A 16,825-nucleotide genomic window follows, 5' to 3' on the forward strand; every position below is an offset into this window, starting at 1 on the left:
TACTCCAGTAGTTTCTTCCCCAGAACAGCTAGACTTTGGAATTCCCTTCCTGGTCCCTACTTCCCAACTGTACTGACATGCAGAAGTTCAAGTGTAACGTGAACCGACATCTAGCTGCCCAACTTCCTACACAGTACCTCTGATGCTTATGTCCCTGATAGTAGCCCACTGCAACAAAGTGGCAATGTGCCTTGTTTGGGGTGAAAATGCAATTTAAAAAAAAAAGAGTTCTAAAAGGTCAAATCGTTGAACTTTGACCCCTTAACACCCAAATTTCTGGCCGAAAACCGATCGCAAAGATTTTTCCAAATCTCAGTACCCTGTCTCTCAAATTTCGAGTCTGTTGACTTTAAATTGACAGTTATTGCGTAGGGAAATATACACACACACACACACACACGTTCACTTTATATATAATATATATATATATATATAATATATATATATATATATATATAATTTCTCTTTGTATATTTTAAATATGTTTTCTTATATATATATATATATATATATATATATATATATATATATATATATATATATATAATGCATTTCTCTTTTTTCTTCTTTATATATATAAGCACGGCCAAAAAATAGTAGAAAATCCAAGTTGTTTTTTTAAACGAATTAAAATCTATTATTCTTTTTGTTTTCAGAAATATAAAAGCCTGGATTTTATCATATAAAAACTTAATAATGTAAAAGCAATTTATTTTATTTTTTATTTATTTATTTTTTGTCTAAATAAGATTCAGGATGATTTGCTATAAGAATATGCAAAAATATTATAACCACTGAATACGCGAATTTCAAATAATTCCATTTTTTATCTCATTCTATAGATTTCGCGTGGCGAAATTAAAAAAATCCTAAATTTAATGATAGTTTGGAAGAAACTACGGTAGGCTTTCATTTAATCCTGTAAACCTCCATGTATTTTAACTTTTGATTTGACGATTAAGTGAAGAATCAATTTTGTAAGGGTTTAATTCTTTTTATATAAACGATATATATATATATATATTTGTTGCCAACATAACCTCCGAAATTAAGCAACGAAAAGCTTGGCCAATACCAGATGGGTGACCATTTGGGGAATGCTAGACGCCGTATATGTGAAGTAATATTACGTAAAGACAAATTGCCGAAAGAAATTAACGTTTTTTTTTTTTTTAGCAAAATGCGCAATTATTTATCGATTTTTCTTTTTTTTTATATATAGATTCCTTAAAGCATCTCCTATTTAATGGTATATTAGCTGTAAAATAAAATTATTACTTTAATTTTACAAGATTTATGTAGTGTTTTTCGTAAAAATAATATATATATATATATATATATATATATATATATATATATATATAAATTTTGATAGCAAACATCCCCCCGGACCAAAGTTTGCAACATCAGATGCCACATACATATTTATTATATCTAAACTATTAGCCATTATCTTATGAAACTTTAGAACAACATTTTAGACACATTTAGTCGTTATAATATAAACCTACATTTCATCATAAGAGAAACACCATCACAACCGCAGCATCTTTAGAGGACGTAGCTCCTATTTTTCCCCTTAAATATTAAGTTCTCTTATCCTCCCCCAGTGAGGACGGGGAGGAAATATACACATTCTACGGACATTGTGCTTTCACCTTTCGTAACTTGATCATAGACTCATAGACATAACAATCTTTCCATTTCCCGACTAAAAAATAATAAATTCTACCTCTTTAAATTCGCCCATTCTCATTGGCTGACAGCTGACAATTCGATTAATCCGGTATCTACCTCTTAATACATAAAGGAAAGCGCCAGAATTTTTAATATATCTCTACAAGAGGCAATTGTTTTACAAAAAATAAACGAAATACGAACATAATAACCGCTCATAAACAGAAAATTAAATTCTGATAACCTCGCACTTATCTATGCAGACATTAACAACACGTCACTGTCTCTCCTTAAAAAAATATGTACGGTACCATTGTTTATTTTTCGACTTCGGAACAGCTTAGCGAACCTTACACAATTTTTCTCCTTTTGCTTTGTTACATAATGCAGCTTTTTTTTATCTTTTTATATTTTGTTTTTACATTCACTTTTAATGTGAGCGATTTAAATTACTTACATATTTTCCTGCGATTAGCTACATTTTAATCATGTTACTTATCTTGTCCGCATAGGTTTTCGACTATGAGAGAGATAGAGCGGTGGAGCAAGAGAGAGAGAGGAAGAATATATATATATATATATATATATATATATATATATATATATAGAGAGAGAGAGAGAGGGGGGGAAATAAAAACTGGTGTAGATATTGTTCGCTATGAGTTTTTTTTTCTTCGGTATGAAAAGAAATGTAAAAAACGAGCGAGAGAGGGCGTTGGGAAGAATATATACTGAGAGAAAAAGGAGGGAAACAAAATCTGCTGTAGATATTGTTCGCCGTGTAATGTTCTTTCATGCCGAAGAAAAAACAAACATTTCACGGCGTCAGCATTATCTGTAACATTTTTTTATTTCCTCTCTCTCTCTCTCTCTCTCTCTCTCTCTCTCTCTCTCTCTCTCTCTCTCTCTCTCTCTCTCCATTTCTTTTCTGCCGAAATAAAAAAACAAACATTTTACGGCGTCAATATTATCTACAAGTTTTCTTCTCCTCTTTCTATCCCTCTTTCTGTATATATTCTTCTCAAATTTTTTTCTCTCTCTCTCTCTCTCTCTCTCCGATTATTACTTCTCTTCTATGTTTGTGTGTCCGTTTTACTGTGTGACTCGCTATGATAATTGCTATCACAAAAGCAAAAAAAAGTGCATCTACCTACTTTTCATCTCTCTTTTACTTACGTATTCACAGATTGTCGTGAACAACTATAAGAGATGATGATTACAGTCCGCAAGTAAATAAATACATAAACTATTTTCTTTATTAATTAATTTACGGATGTTTTTCTATAATAAAAAAAAAACAGTTTGCCTTTCTAATTCCTTCTTAAAAAAAAATGAATGGTGTCTTTTTTTGTGGTGTGGGGAGTTCCATTTACACAAACTGAACAACAGCAACGCGTGACCGGGTACAGCTAGTGTGTGTGTGTGTGTGTGTGTGTGTGTGTGTGTGTGTGTGTGTGTGTATATTAGTAGACGATACTCTGTTCTATTTTCTGAAACTTCTTTCCCAGAGACAAGACGTTGTGCATGGCAAGTGTTCAACTGAGCACCAATCTATGTCCCCCTCGCCAATCTTTCACAAAAACATTCGTCTAGCCAAAATCACTACCAACAAATTTCTCCACTATCTATCGCTGCCTAAACTTAAACGTGGATTCGATCAACGAAACTTCTTTTCTAGAACTGCCCGTCTTTGGAACTCTGTTTCAGTGGTCTGCTTTCCAGCTGACTATAATAGTGTCGTCTTCACGTCCAAGTTCTTATTGTACCGTCCTCGTAAATAATCTGAGTAGACCAAATTTGCATCACAAGCGATTATTACCCTACTGTCCCAATCACTACAATACACACATTAATTATTATCCTCGAGTGACCCCCATGCCTTGATATGTGGTAACCCCTTTGTAAAATTAAAAAAACAAAAATTTCAATTTTTCTCAATATCTCGCAGATTTTTTTATAATTCGGGCCTCAAATTCTAAATCCGGAATCCATATGCATTAAAATCGTAACAGGTGGAATGACTTTTAACATTAAACGAATAAAAAAAAAGAGAGGCACCCCACCCTCACGTCTTCCTTCTCCCATTGTGAGTATTTATAAAAAGAATGAAAGTAATTCGTCTAATCACTGTTACTTCAATTTCTCAGCCAAATCGCTTGTTCTTTAATCTCTGTCTTTTTTATGGCGGAGGGGGGGGGAGTATTTTGTGGGGAGGGGCTTGCATATCCCGTCTTCCTCCAAAAAAAAAAGTGTTATAAATATCTACTTGTAATGGAGATTCTTTGATTAATGAAACCCAAGGAGGAACATTTTCGAATGCGACACGCGCGCATGCGTCCTTGCTACACAATGAACGATAAAAGCAAGACATCTTCCTTTCTTTATTTATTTATCTTTTTTTTTTCTTTTTTGTTGGGACTCGACTCTTTGTATGAAAGAGAAAAGAACAAGTCTTTCAATGCCATTGTCTCTATTTTTTTCCAAAAAAGAGTAGGAATACTCTCATCCGCCTCCTCACTGTATCCGTTTGTTCATTGACAATGTTCTACGACAGAATCGGGCTAAATAGCAAAAATAACAATGGTGGGTAAGGGAGGGATACCGGCAGACTCTCGCTCCTCTTGCTTTATATAAAAATAACTTTGAAACATGACTTTCGCAAGGTTCCCCTGTTATATCTGCCTAGCTGTCTTTCTCTATTAGTGTTGGTTTTTCATATCTACATCATACCAGCTATGCAGAAAAATATTAGCAGGGCGACCTGATATTGTCCGGGATCGAATAAGGATCAATAATTGTTTCACCTGTTCATACATTTATTTTCATCAAAATCGATGAAATCGACCATTTTTAATAAAAAATTGATTGATTGCCTACTCTAGTTAGCGACTATTCCCCCACCCCGCAGTGTACCAAGAGGAAATTTCACATGCCTCCCCGCAGTGACTTAATCCGTAATATATTGTAGTTTACATTACACTGTAAAGAATCTACTATTAATTTTATAAAATTATCTGTAAATAATGGCATCACTTACAGCTTAAAACGCAGAAGCCAACTATCACTGTTCAATTGTGCTCTGTCTTATCAAATAACCGTTTACTTTTATTAAATTCTTTTTACATAACTATTTGAATTAATGTTAAACGTATAAAAGTCAAGTTCCATGGTTCAATTGTGATCTCAAAAGAAGCATTCATTTCGAACGCGCCCCTGTCTTATAAAAGAATCTACAGTTGATTTTATAGACTTGGCATTTCTGCTTGTACAGTGATAAAACTTCTCAAATGCACTTGTGATGTTAGGTCGTATAAAAGCGTTAACTTTGGAACTTTCTTTTTTAATCGAATTTTTTTCGATTTTCCATACTCTCTCGAATGTATTTCGATACGAAATCTAAATAAGAACACTCCCAGACACATCAAGTACATTCGTGTGAAATGTTTTAAAAAATCGGTTAAGCTATTTCCGAGCCCATAGGGAACGATCTGTCTGTCTGTCTGTGTGTATGCCTCTCTCTCTCTCTCTCTCTCTCTCTCTCTAACACACACACACACACAAAGTTCACTTTATATAATAGTAGAGATATCGTGATATACCTGTCCAAGAACGGGTAAAATTAATTCCCCAAACAATTTTGTACCACTTTTATATTCCTTTACAAAGATGCAAATCGAAATATAATACTATCAAATCTTCTGTCTAAAATTCATTTCGGCGTTTATCCTGTTTTATCTCAATATTAAAAATTAAAATAACCAAAATAGCAAAATAAATTTTATCATGTACTAGCATGGGTGCCCGGCGTTGCCCGGGTGTTTGGAGGTGTATGCTGAGCAAAAAAAAGGGGGTAATTTTTTAAACTTTGACCCCTATTATGACCCCTGAAAATTTATTGTTTTGGGCTCAAATCAAGTTATTAAGTTAGATTCATGTCCACGGAAGCTATATCTAAAATTTAAAGTGTGTAGACCCAAAATTGTCGGAGAAGTTTGGTAGAGTTCTCAAAGCTCAAATCGTTGAACTTTGACCCCTTAATCGCCAAATTTCTGGCTAAAAACCGATCACATAGATTTTTCCAAATCTCAGTACCCTGTATATCAAATTTCGAGTCTGTAGACTAAAAATTGACAGAGTTATTTCGTAGGGAAATGTACACAGACACACACACACACACACACACACACACACTTTAACTTTTATAGATATATAGATTTAAAATTTGAGTCTGACAGAATGACAAAATTATATTGCAAACCGATATATTAAACAAACGAACTTCAAAGAGACAAATGAACACATAAGTAAAAACAATTTGTATTAGAAAACATTTATTATTCCACGTCTTTTTTTTACAGACCTGACGACTGAGGTTCGCTCTTAATAAAAATTGTTTTTTATAGTCTTAATTTTGACTTCCTTTTTCATAAAAAACTAAAAAAAAAATCAAGAAAGAAAAGAAATTTAATTTTATTTTTTCATTAATTTCTTTCTGTGCAAAGCAATTCTTTCAAACTTACTCTGTTTCCAAAATGTTTTTATTTTATTCCCCTCCCCCTTCATTCATTTTCCTCCGCATCCTGGCAAGATTACTGTACACATAGATTCGAAAAAATAGTCAAAAACAAATATATAAATAAATGTTATCAAAGGCAAGATAAGTTACTTTTCTACCTAACTGGATATCTTTTTTGTGTTTTTATTCAATGTAATATATTTATTCAGCTCGAAAAACATACAGTGTTTACCGATGTGTTGGAAAATTCAAGATGGCGTCTCACACCCTCTTTAACACCGTAAGTTTGGGAAAAGGTGTTATAAATAAAAAACTATACAAAATACTATTAAAAACCCGCCGAATATATGTCAACCTATGTCACGGTAACATATATTGAGCGAGTTTTTAACAGTATTTAAACAGGGCACATCGTAAAAACTGACCCATTAATTTTCCTGAAGTAAAAACTATATAGTTTTTAAACTTTTAAAACTGTACATTATAAAAAGAAAACTGTTCGAGTGATTTTTTTTTTTTTTTTACATGGGTGTCACCACTTATCAAGGCCCAGAGGCCACTCAAGGATAAGGGTTAATAGGTATACATTAGTCATTGTGATTTTAGCATAGTAAACAGTGGGAATTTTGTAACTTGGATTACTTGAAAAAGAAAACTGTTCGAATGATTGAAAATGAAAACAAAATAACAATGTAAATATATTGATAAGAAAAAAACAAAAACAAACGAAGTTTCCGTTTCAGGAACCCGAGTTTAATTTTATGTCGTAATCATTCAACTCGTTAGCGGTTTTATTCAGCGATTAGGGATAACCATACGACATATCTAATTACCAAAGCGATTTTTTTTTTATTTATTTTTTTTTATTAAAACTAAACCTGTTTAGTTTTAATGAACCAATTTTTTTAAAGCCAACACTTTAGTTATTTTGAGAGCGTGCAACTGCACCCGAAAGGTTGATTAGGAAACTCCAAATCCTTTTATGACTCGGAAAAAAAAGGGCTTTTTATCGGCTTAAATGATAAACTAATGTTAAATATTAGTATTTGCCATCGATTCTGAAATAAAATGAAATCCTGACATTGTGATCATTTTTGCAGGTGTTATGTGCCAAATATTGAAATAAGAATGTTTAAATTCAATTATTGTAATTTAAGTCTTTAATTTTAAAGTCGATTTTATTTATAAAATATCTTTTTAGAAATCAATCTCAAAAACAATCTGAACAATAAATCTCTTTTGTTATGGCTAAGTTTTTGTCAAGGGTAGAAATTATAATAGACAAGTATTCATCCATGATGACATTTTACCGATTTCCTGGTTTACAGGTATTCTTGCTAAATTTCTTCGAAAGAATTGACATAAACAATACTTCAACTAAATACGTATATTTCATGCAATAATGACTTTTATTTCTTCTGACTTTTCCTAAACTAAACATAAAACATCGGTTAGGGTTAGTTTAACATTCTGTAAAAGTACCTTCCGTTTTTTTTTTGTTTGTTTTTTTTTTGTACTTCTGCAGAGAAGGTAAGAAACCGATAAAAACTGGATATATTTTTCGTGTTTTTATTCAATTTAACATGTTTATTCAGCTCGAAAAGAATACAGTGTTTACCGATGTGTTGGAAAATTCAAGATGGCGTCTCACACATTCTTTAACACCGTAAGTTTGGGAAAAGGTGTTATAAATAAAAAACTATACAAAATACTATTAAAAACCCGCCGAATATATGTCAACCTATGTCACGGTAACATATATTGAGCGAGTTTTTAACAGTATTTTAACCGGTTTTTTATTTATTACACCTTTTTCCAAACTTACCGTGTTAAAGAGAGAATCGGCCGCCATCTTGAATTTTCCAATACATCGGTAAACACTGTATGCTTTTCGAGCTGAATAAACATGTTAAATTGAATAAAAACACGAAAAATTTGCCTTTGATAACATTTATTTGTTATATATTTGTTTTTTGGCAACTTATTCGAATCTAATTTAAGACCACGAGTGAAATGAGAAAAAGAAGTCAGCGGGTTTGGTTGCCATAACAACGTGACGGTAGTGAACGTGTGTGTGTGCGTGTGTGCGCGTATTTCGTGTAGTTTAGTTTCGCATAATAGTTTCGTATTTTTTTAATTTGTAAATAACAAGTTATTAAAAAATTAAACCCTTCCAAGATGGACAATAAATAAAGCCATAATATTTTATGGTAAAGGTAAGAGCGTAGAAACGATTGTTTTTTAGGAGATGTGATTATTGGATTAACCAATCAGAAATCGTCTGTGGCACACACATCTCTGTTTTTATAGATATATAGATAGATAGATTGCCGTGTTATATTTTTAACACAGAACAACAAAAATTACGCAAATTCATTAAGTAATATTTAGAAGAAAAACAATTTTTTACGGTGAGATGTCTCATCCGGCATATTCTGCTTACATTAAAGTGACGGGAAAGAGACGCATTTCAAACTTTAATTCCAGCAGGTCATACTAATAATACCGGTTATAAATTTTAATTTATAAAAACAAAAATATTGGAATAATTTGCGTAAATTGCGGTGCACAGTTTTGTTTTTTTTTTTTTAACCTAACAGGTAAGTACAATATAAAGTTTTAGTGTAATTATTCTTTTTTACTATCGGTGTAAAACTGGACAAGTTTCTATCCTTTTTCTTACTTTGATAAAAATTACATGATTTTGATTCTAGAAAACGTTTAAACTATAATGATTCAAACTTATGTGGTCCCAGAAAAAAAATTTCAATTCAGTGAGCCTCGCTTAAATTAGTGTCTGATAACTATGGATCAAATTTGATGCAAATCTGAAATATTAACCATCTAAAACATCTTGAATAATCCAAGAAACTGAAATATAGAGAATCGATATCAATACCTTATGATTACACAAAAAATCGGAGCTATCACAGTTTTAACGAAGAGGTGCGAACCCATTGCATAAAACTAATTTAATAGTCTACATACAGACCCCTGACACCTAGCAGCTCTTCATAAAATTCATAATGGTCGGTTAATAATTTTGTGTGCATCATTACTAGCTGTCTCTCTCTCTCTCTCTCTCTTCCTCTCATTATATATATATATACATATGGCTCCTTCAGTCTTTGACAGACTATAGATACCCACAAAGGGATGCCTGCGCGTGAAAATTTTGTGATAGGAGGTGCGCAATCTCCAACCCCACCTCTCCTTAGTCAACATTGTTTGATACCAGTGGCCAGTGAAGTGTGTACATGACGACTGGAAACAAATGCCGAGATAAGCGGAGAGCTCATACAACGCCTAGAATTCCCAAATGGCCACCCATCTGGTACTAACTAGGCTCGACGTTGCTTAACTTCGGTGATCTGACGAGAACCGGTGTGTCAACGCGATTATGCCATATATATATATATATATATATATATTGCCCCCCCCACCATACTGAACCTTTCCTCTCATTATCCCATCATCCTATAATTGTTATTTAGTGTTTTCTTTCCCAATACTTCATTCTTTAATGTTCTTACTTTTCCAATTTTTCTATCAATCACTTTCCTCACTTTTCACATATCTCCCTCTCTCCCTCTCTGCCTCTCTCTACTTTACACTTTCTCTCTCAGCCCTCTCGCTCGCTTCCTCTTCTTTTCCTTCTCATACACTTTTTCTCTTCCTTTCTTTTCTTCTCGCATATTCTCTCTCTCTCTGTCTCTCTCTTTTTCTGTCAGTCTTACACTTCTCCTTGTTCGTTATCCCTCTCTCTCTCTCTCTCTTTTTCTCTCCTTTCCGCCCTCCTTCTTTTCCATCCTCTCACCACCACCACAACAAGAAAACAATACTAATTCTCTTTTTTGTAAATTTGTTCTGGGATTCTTTTAATTATTCTCCAGATCACCCAATTCTCAATCACATTTCCACCCCACCAACAACCCACTTTTAAATTTCCATTGTCTTAACAGTACCTCCCCCTCTCATCCTAATCGACGGCTCCCACATCTCTTCATCCCTCCTCTTTTTTTATGTCATCCCATTCTATAGAGCTGTTGTTTTGGGACGAATAGTCAAGCGAAAAAAAAAAAAACAACTCCTTTTTCACAATGTGCATTTTATTTTCAGTACGCCAACATCAGCTGCACTTCCGGTAGCCGGCATTTTGCCAAGCAAACGCAAAGTCGTTGTTGTCGTCATCACAGTGAACAAATTTTATTACACCGTCGAGGCCGTAAATAAACATTTCATTCCATTTTCGTTAATTCCTTCGCGTTTCTCTTTCTTTAATTTTTATTTCACTTATTGTTTCATACATCTTTTCTTTCCCCCCCCCCCTTCTTTTTCGTGTCCCTTTTGTCATTTCTTCATTTTCTCAAGTCTACCTAATCTTTTCGTTTCTCTTTCTCCAGTCCACTTCTGTTCGTTTGTCACTTTTTATTCTATTTTATTCTCTCTCTCTCTCCTTCGTAGCTCAACTCTCTCTCTCTCTCTCTCTCCTTCTCAACTCTCTCTCTTCCTCTTCTCCACTCTCTTCGCTAATTTCTTATTCTAATTTCTTATTTTTTTCCATCAGAAGATTATTTCTTCTAAGTTGTTCTTATTCATAGAATTGTTTTTTTTTTTCACTTTACATTTATTCTCCGTTTTTTTTTCCTTTCACATTTTCCTCCTCTCCCACCAGATGTCGTATCCCTTTCATATCATCGTATTTGTTGCTTCAGTTTCCCCCATATTCTCCCCAAAATCCTTTCAAGATCAATTTTCCTCCTCCTCCGCGGGCCTGTAGATTTCAAAGATCGACACCAGTACGTATGTCTCCGCTGAGAATTGAACTCGGGACACAGGTGCAACACTCAGCTGTGTTCCTTCTTCTTGAGGCTCTCTTACCCTTTTTTATGGAATATTATAACACACTCCAAAAAAGGCGAGCGTGTGTGGTTTTGGAGGCACACGAAATGCAAGATGAAAACAACTTGGCCATGTCTTTCAAATATATATATATTATAAAGGAGTTTCTGTGTGTACGTCTGTATAAAATTACCAAAACAAATACCCACAAAGTTGATATCTTTTTGATCGACGTTGCTCCGGATAAATAATCTAAAATCAAATAAAAAAGAAAAATATTCATCATTTGACCCTAAACCGGCGCAGATATAGTAAGAAAGTCGATTTTCCAGACAGATTATGTGCCAAGTAAAGGGAAATAATTCTGATTTCTTAATCAATAAGCTAATTCTCTTGTGTCGGTTTATTCTTACGTGTGTGTGTGTGTGTGTGTGTGTGTGTGTGTGTGTGTGTGTGTGTAGAAAGAGGGATGGGCTGGGCGGAGCAGAAATAGAGGAAGATGAATAGAGAGATATAAGTTTTGTTACATCGCCGGTGATCCTTACTAGTCTTTTATAAATCTAAAATATTGGATCTTCAAAAATAAATAAAATACAACAAAGCAAAAATGGTTTTCCAATTATAAATTTGATGCTTTTGAAATTTTTTTGATCACAAAAGATTACAAAACTAGCAAGGATACCCAATGTTTTTCAGGCTCCTGATAATTTGCAGATTTAAATAGTATTTCACAACGAAAAAGCGACTTGATTTCTGCTTACAGATACCCGGAGTTGCCCGAGAGTTTTATTTTCATTTTTCGGACGATTTTGAACACCTAACGTCAATTTTTATCGATTAACAATACGATTAAATCGATTACAATAACCGCACATGGCCGTTCGAAATTCGGAAGTGACTTTGAGGTCTTTAAGCTGTCAATTAAAAAATTTGTTTTTTTTAGTGAATGAGTAAAGTGATTTAGTAGCCTCGACAGTATTCGAGCATGAAACGACATGTTCACAGTGATTGTCAGTAACCACTACACTTATGACACTGATATTGCATTTCTACATATCTAAATTCTTATGTGGCCTTCTCAAAGTTGAGCAAGACATACATCAAATCCGTTGCCAAGGCCGCTGGAAAAATGGTGGGATCCTTCTATCGATCCAGTAGATATCTCACTGCTGATGCAATTCTCTATCTATATAAGAGCCAGGTACGTCCAAGGATGGAATACTGCTGCCATATTTGGACAGGAGCTGCTAGAAAGGACTTATCCTGCCTTGGTAGAGTTCAAAATAGACTTCGTAGCCTCGTAGGGGATGTCCTTTTCTCTTCCTTGCAATCTCTTTCTCACAGAAGAGATGTTGCGGGTTTGCCTCTGCTTCATCGTTATTTTCATGGCAAGTGCTCGGCTGAGCTCCAATCTATGGTCCCCTTCGCCAAACTTTCACAAGAAACACCCGTCTAGCAGAAAACACTATTAATAATTTCCCCCACTCTTTATCTGTGTCTAAACCTAAACGTAGATTCCATGAACAAAGCTTCTTTCTTAGAACTGCACGCCTATGGAATTGTCTTCCGTTTTCTTGCTTTCCAGCTGACTACAATATGGTTGTCTTCAAGTCTAACGTAAACAAGTTTTTGATGAGCTGTTCCATATAAGCTAACAAATTTACTGAATTTCCATTACTAACGATTACTATATTGTCCAATTTCTACTGTACACTATTTAAGCCTTATCCTCGAGTGGCCTCGATAAGTGGTGATGATTATGTAAAAAAGACTCTATAGCATGCTTGAACATAAGAAACAAATCCGAGCAGGACGCCAAAGTATGCCGCTCAGTTTCTGAAAGACTAAGAAATAAATAGCATCACATTTTATTCATATTTAGATTATTCGGACTATCGTTTCCATATTGAGTGTTATTTTTATGTTTCTGTCGATGTAACCTTCTCCAGATGTAACGTTACCCAACACGTTGTATAGCCTCAGTTGCAAAGTAGACAAAGAACTTCAACTCGCTTTTTGTTGTTGTACAACGACATTTATTTCTTCATTGAACCAATCACGTGTGACTTCCCGTTACAGCTGTGACATCTCTCATGTGATTGTTCTCCCGAACGCCATCCATGTTTCTAACGTGATCGTCTTCTCGAACATGCTCTCGCCTTTTTATAGACTTCTTTCTCTTTAGAGTGACGTCATTTCGCTCATGGCTTGGTATTTGCATATAGCCATCCACGCTATATTACACAAGTCTGTATCTTGTCGAACCCTGAAATCTGCACAGAATTTCGAATAGAAACCTTTATTTTATCTACAGGAATAGCATGCACTTATTCTGTAAGCCAGGATTGGTAGAAGTCTTAAATCATAATTCAATCATAATAATTGAGCAGGAGCGGAGTTTAGGTGGCGATTAACCTCCAACCCAAAACAACCAAAAACAAAAGGGACACAAATCTCGATCCACCGGTTTTTATCTATGGAAACGGTGACCGTATCGTTCAGTTGACAAATAAGCTGAACTTATTTTTTCAAAATTAAACAATATAAACACCATTTTATTCTTTTATTTTAAACAATATTCTAAATTTCTTTTAATGTTGACCTATTTTAATATTAGTCTTTTTCTTTATTGAAAATGTATCGCTAAAAAGGCATTAATATTAATTTTTATTTAATTTAAGTGATATTCATTTACTTCGTTGACGTTGCTCAAAAAAACATCTGGAAATTAAAAAAAACAAAAACAATATAAACAGATTTTTTTTAAATAAAAAACGAAACAATTTTTATTTACATTGTAAACATAGAAATAGAACTTTTGATGATTTTAAAAATTTTAAACAATACGAACAGAATTGTTCTGGTACTTTTGGTGGGGTGTTGTGCAACTATTGTGTACTTTCACCTAACAATTTATTTAATTTTTTTTTTTTTTTTTTTTTTTACAATAACAATTTTTTTTTTTTTTTTTTACAAACCACATATTGTTCACGGATGCATTTTATTATAAGGGGAAAGATTTCCCCCTTTTTCCTTTTTCGCTACATGAATTCTATCATATGTTGTCTTTATACTTTTCCCCTATTTTGTTTTTCCAATCAGACCATAATGCTTCACTCCGTTGACGTCGCGCAAAAAAAAAAAAAAAACGCTGGAAATGAATAAAAAAAACAATTTTTATTTCCATTGTGTTATATACATCAAGTAACACGAGTTATCTCCCCTTGACTATGATTAATCTCACCATCACCATTGCCTGCAACCTCCCACCACATAATCACGTGATATATCGTAGTAGCAAAGACTACTACTCTTTCTTTAGTGTTAATAAAGCTTCTGTTACGTTCACACGTGTCTCTCTATTCGTTGGTGTTCTCTCTAACCCTTTACTAATATAGTCCACATAATACAACATGGTGTCAGAAAATAATTACGAACCTTAACACTCACAAACATCAAATATATATATATATATAACAAAAAAAACTATGGAATTTCTGCCGCACCCCAAAGAATTTAACTTTTCATCATACAATCTCGGACAAGAATGGGAAACATGGAAAACCCAATTGCAGTTATTTTTACGAGCAACAAAGTCAGATAAAAAGCCGGAGAAGGTTAAAACATCGATACTATTGACCTGTATAGGAAATGAAGAAAGAAAAATTTCCCACAGCTTCAATTTTTAGAACGAAGAACAGAAATACAATTTGGAAAATGTGACAGAAAAATTCGACTTGCACTGCCAATCAAGAAAAAACCTAAGTTTTCTCACATACCAATTTTTGACTTGCAAACAAAAAGAAACGTAGAGGTTTGATGAATATGTCACCAAACTATGACAAAAAGCAAGCAAATGCGAATTTGGAGAACTTACCGAGAGACTAATCAAAGACATTCTCATCTGTAGCATTAACGGTAACATGCTTTGAGAAAGAATGCCGAGAGAACCATCGTTGGATTTAGAAAAAGCAATTCAAGCAGGGCTCAGTGCCAGAGAAACGAAGAGACACTCTGAAATAATGGCCATGTCAGACACAGAAAATATATCGCTAATTCGGGACATGAAGAAAAACAGAATAACAAAAAACGAGATGTCTGCCCATGCAACCTTTAAACAAGACAACAAGCCCGCCAAAACATAGTATTCGATCGAAAATGTACCTATTGTTCTGGGTCGCACCAGAAAAAAACTGTCCTGCATACAACAAAACCTGTACAAACTGTGGGGAAAAGGACATTATGCACGAATGTGTCAACAAAAAAGAAAAAATTATACGATGTCGAACAATCATACAACTCAGATCACGAGGAGTCTGACCAGTTCAACTTGGACGCCATATTGAAAAAAATATACACGTGCTCAAAACTGACAAGTTGAAAATAAAAGTACAAGGTAATGAAACATTAATTTTAAAATACAGGAGCTGAAGTGAATGTAATACCAGTAAAGATTTACAACACAATAAAACGTAAACCTAAATGATCGAAAACAACAATAACACTAACTGCATACAATAGTACAAAAATTCCTATAATAGGAAGCTGCATGATACGGCTACAAAACAAAGACATAAAAATAAATACCCAATTTATCGTAGCAGATAATAATGCAAATGCAGTAATTAGTGCAAACACAGCGGAAAATTTGGGATTGATAAAAAGAATATATTCGATAAATAAGACTGATATAGAAGTCCCAATAGGAAGACACAAAGATTGCTTTGGTAGCATCGGAAAATTACCGGTCACTCACCACATAAGTATAAACCTAGATATAAAACCCATTATAAATCCCCCAAGAAATATCCCGTTTGGCATGAAACCAAAATTAAAAATGGAACTTGAGAAAATGACAAAAATCGGTATGATAAAACCCACTGAAGAACCTCTAATGCACCATGAAATACCAGTAACACCATGGACGAGAGTTGTGACAAACATTTTTTATTCATACAATAAAGCATATGTAGTAATAATAGACTACACAACGAAATACTTTGATATCCACAAACTTGACAAAAATGACTGTAAATCACGCATAGTTATCAAGAAAATAAAAAACACTTTCACAAAATTTGGTTTTCCACAAATTGTGATCAGCAATAATGGACCTGGGTTCGCATCATCAGAATTTAGACAGTTTTTTGCTAAAGATTGGGATTTCAAACACATCACAAGTCCGAACTATTCACAATCCAATGGACTAGTAGAAAGACATATACAAACTATAAAAAGGACATAATAAAGACATTTGAAAGCAACCAAGACTCATATCTAGCAATGTTAACACTACAGACATCCCCATTAAAAGATAAATCGTCGTCGCCAGCCCAACAACTAATGAAAATAACGCTTAGGACAAATCTTCCTAACATCATGCATAATAAAGCAATGAAAAAGTATGAAGTAGATAAAAAGTCTAAAGAACTACCAACACTAAGCAAAGACAACACTGTTCGTATTCGCTCCCAAAGAAAATCGAACCTGAAAGGTAAAATTGTTAAAAACTAAAAAAGCCTCGTTCGTATTTAGCAAAAACAGAACAATGAAAATATTTCACACGTAGCAGAGGTCACCTCTTAAAAACAAATGAAAATCCAACACGCAAAGTTACATACGACTATGAAAACATATTCAGTTAAGAAAATAGTCCAAGACAAGGCGTACCACAAACGGGCACTGAAAAGAGAACAACAACAACAAACTTCACAACGAGAGGAAGAACAATTAGGTTTCCAGCAAGATACATACACTAATTAAATATTTCTGGCCCTTTTTCCTCTTCTG

The 16,825-nt window shown here is 33.8% G+C and overlaps 1 protein-coding gene and 1 pseudogene across 7 annotated transcripts in view; one reads left to right on the forward strand and one right to left on the reverse strand.

Moving 5' to 3' along the window:
* Positions 1 to 16,825, forward strand: part of LOC145279748 (heparan sulfate glucosamine 3-O-sulfotransferase 5-like) — a 699,453-nt gene that overhangs the window by 604,351 nt on the left and 78,277 nt on the right. The window contains exon 4 of one of the 7 annotated variants that reach the window (XR_013868442.1): positions 10,313 to 16,372. The exons of the other annotated variants lie outside the window; for them this stretch is intronic. The gene's annotated coding sequence lies outside the window, so the exon portion shown is untranslated. Of the gene's footprint in view, positions 1 to 10,312; positions 16,373 to 16,825 lie in introns of those variants that run through there. 7 annotated transcript variants of the gene reach the window in all.
* On the reverse strand, positions 9,488 to 9,604 carry LOC145280663 (5S ribosomal RNA; annotated as a pseudogene).

Source organism: Euprymna scolopes, chromosome 7 (genome assembly GCF_053919585.1).
Source record: "Euprymna scolopes isolate OS-2025 chromosome 7, ASM5391958v1, whole genome shotgun sequence".
Classification (NCBI taxonomy): domain Eukaryota; kingdom Metazoa; phylum Mollusca; class Cephalopoda; order Sepiida; family Sepiolidae; genus Euprymna; species Euprymna scolopes.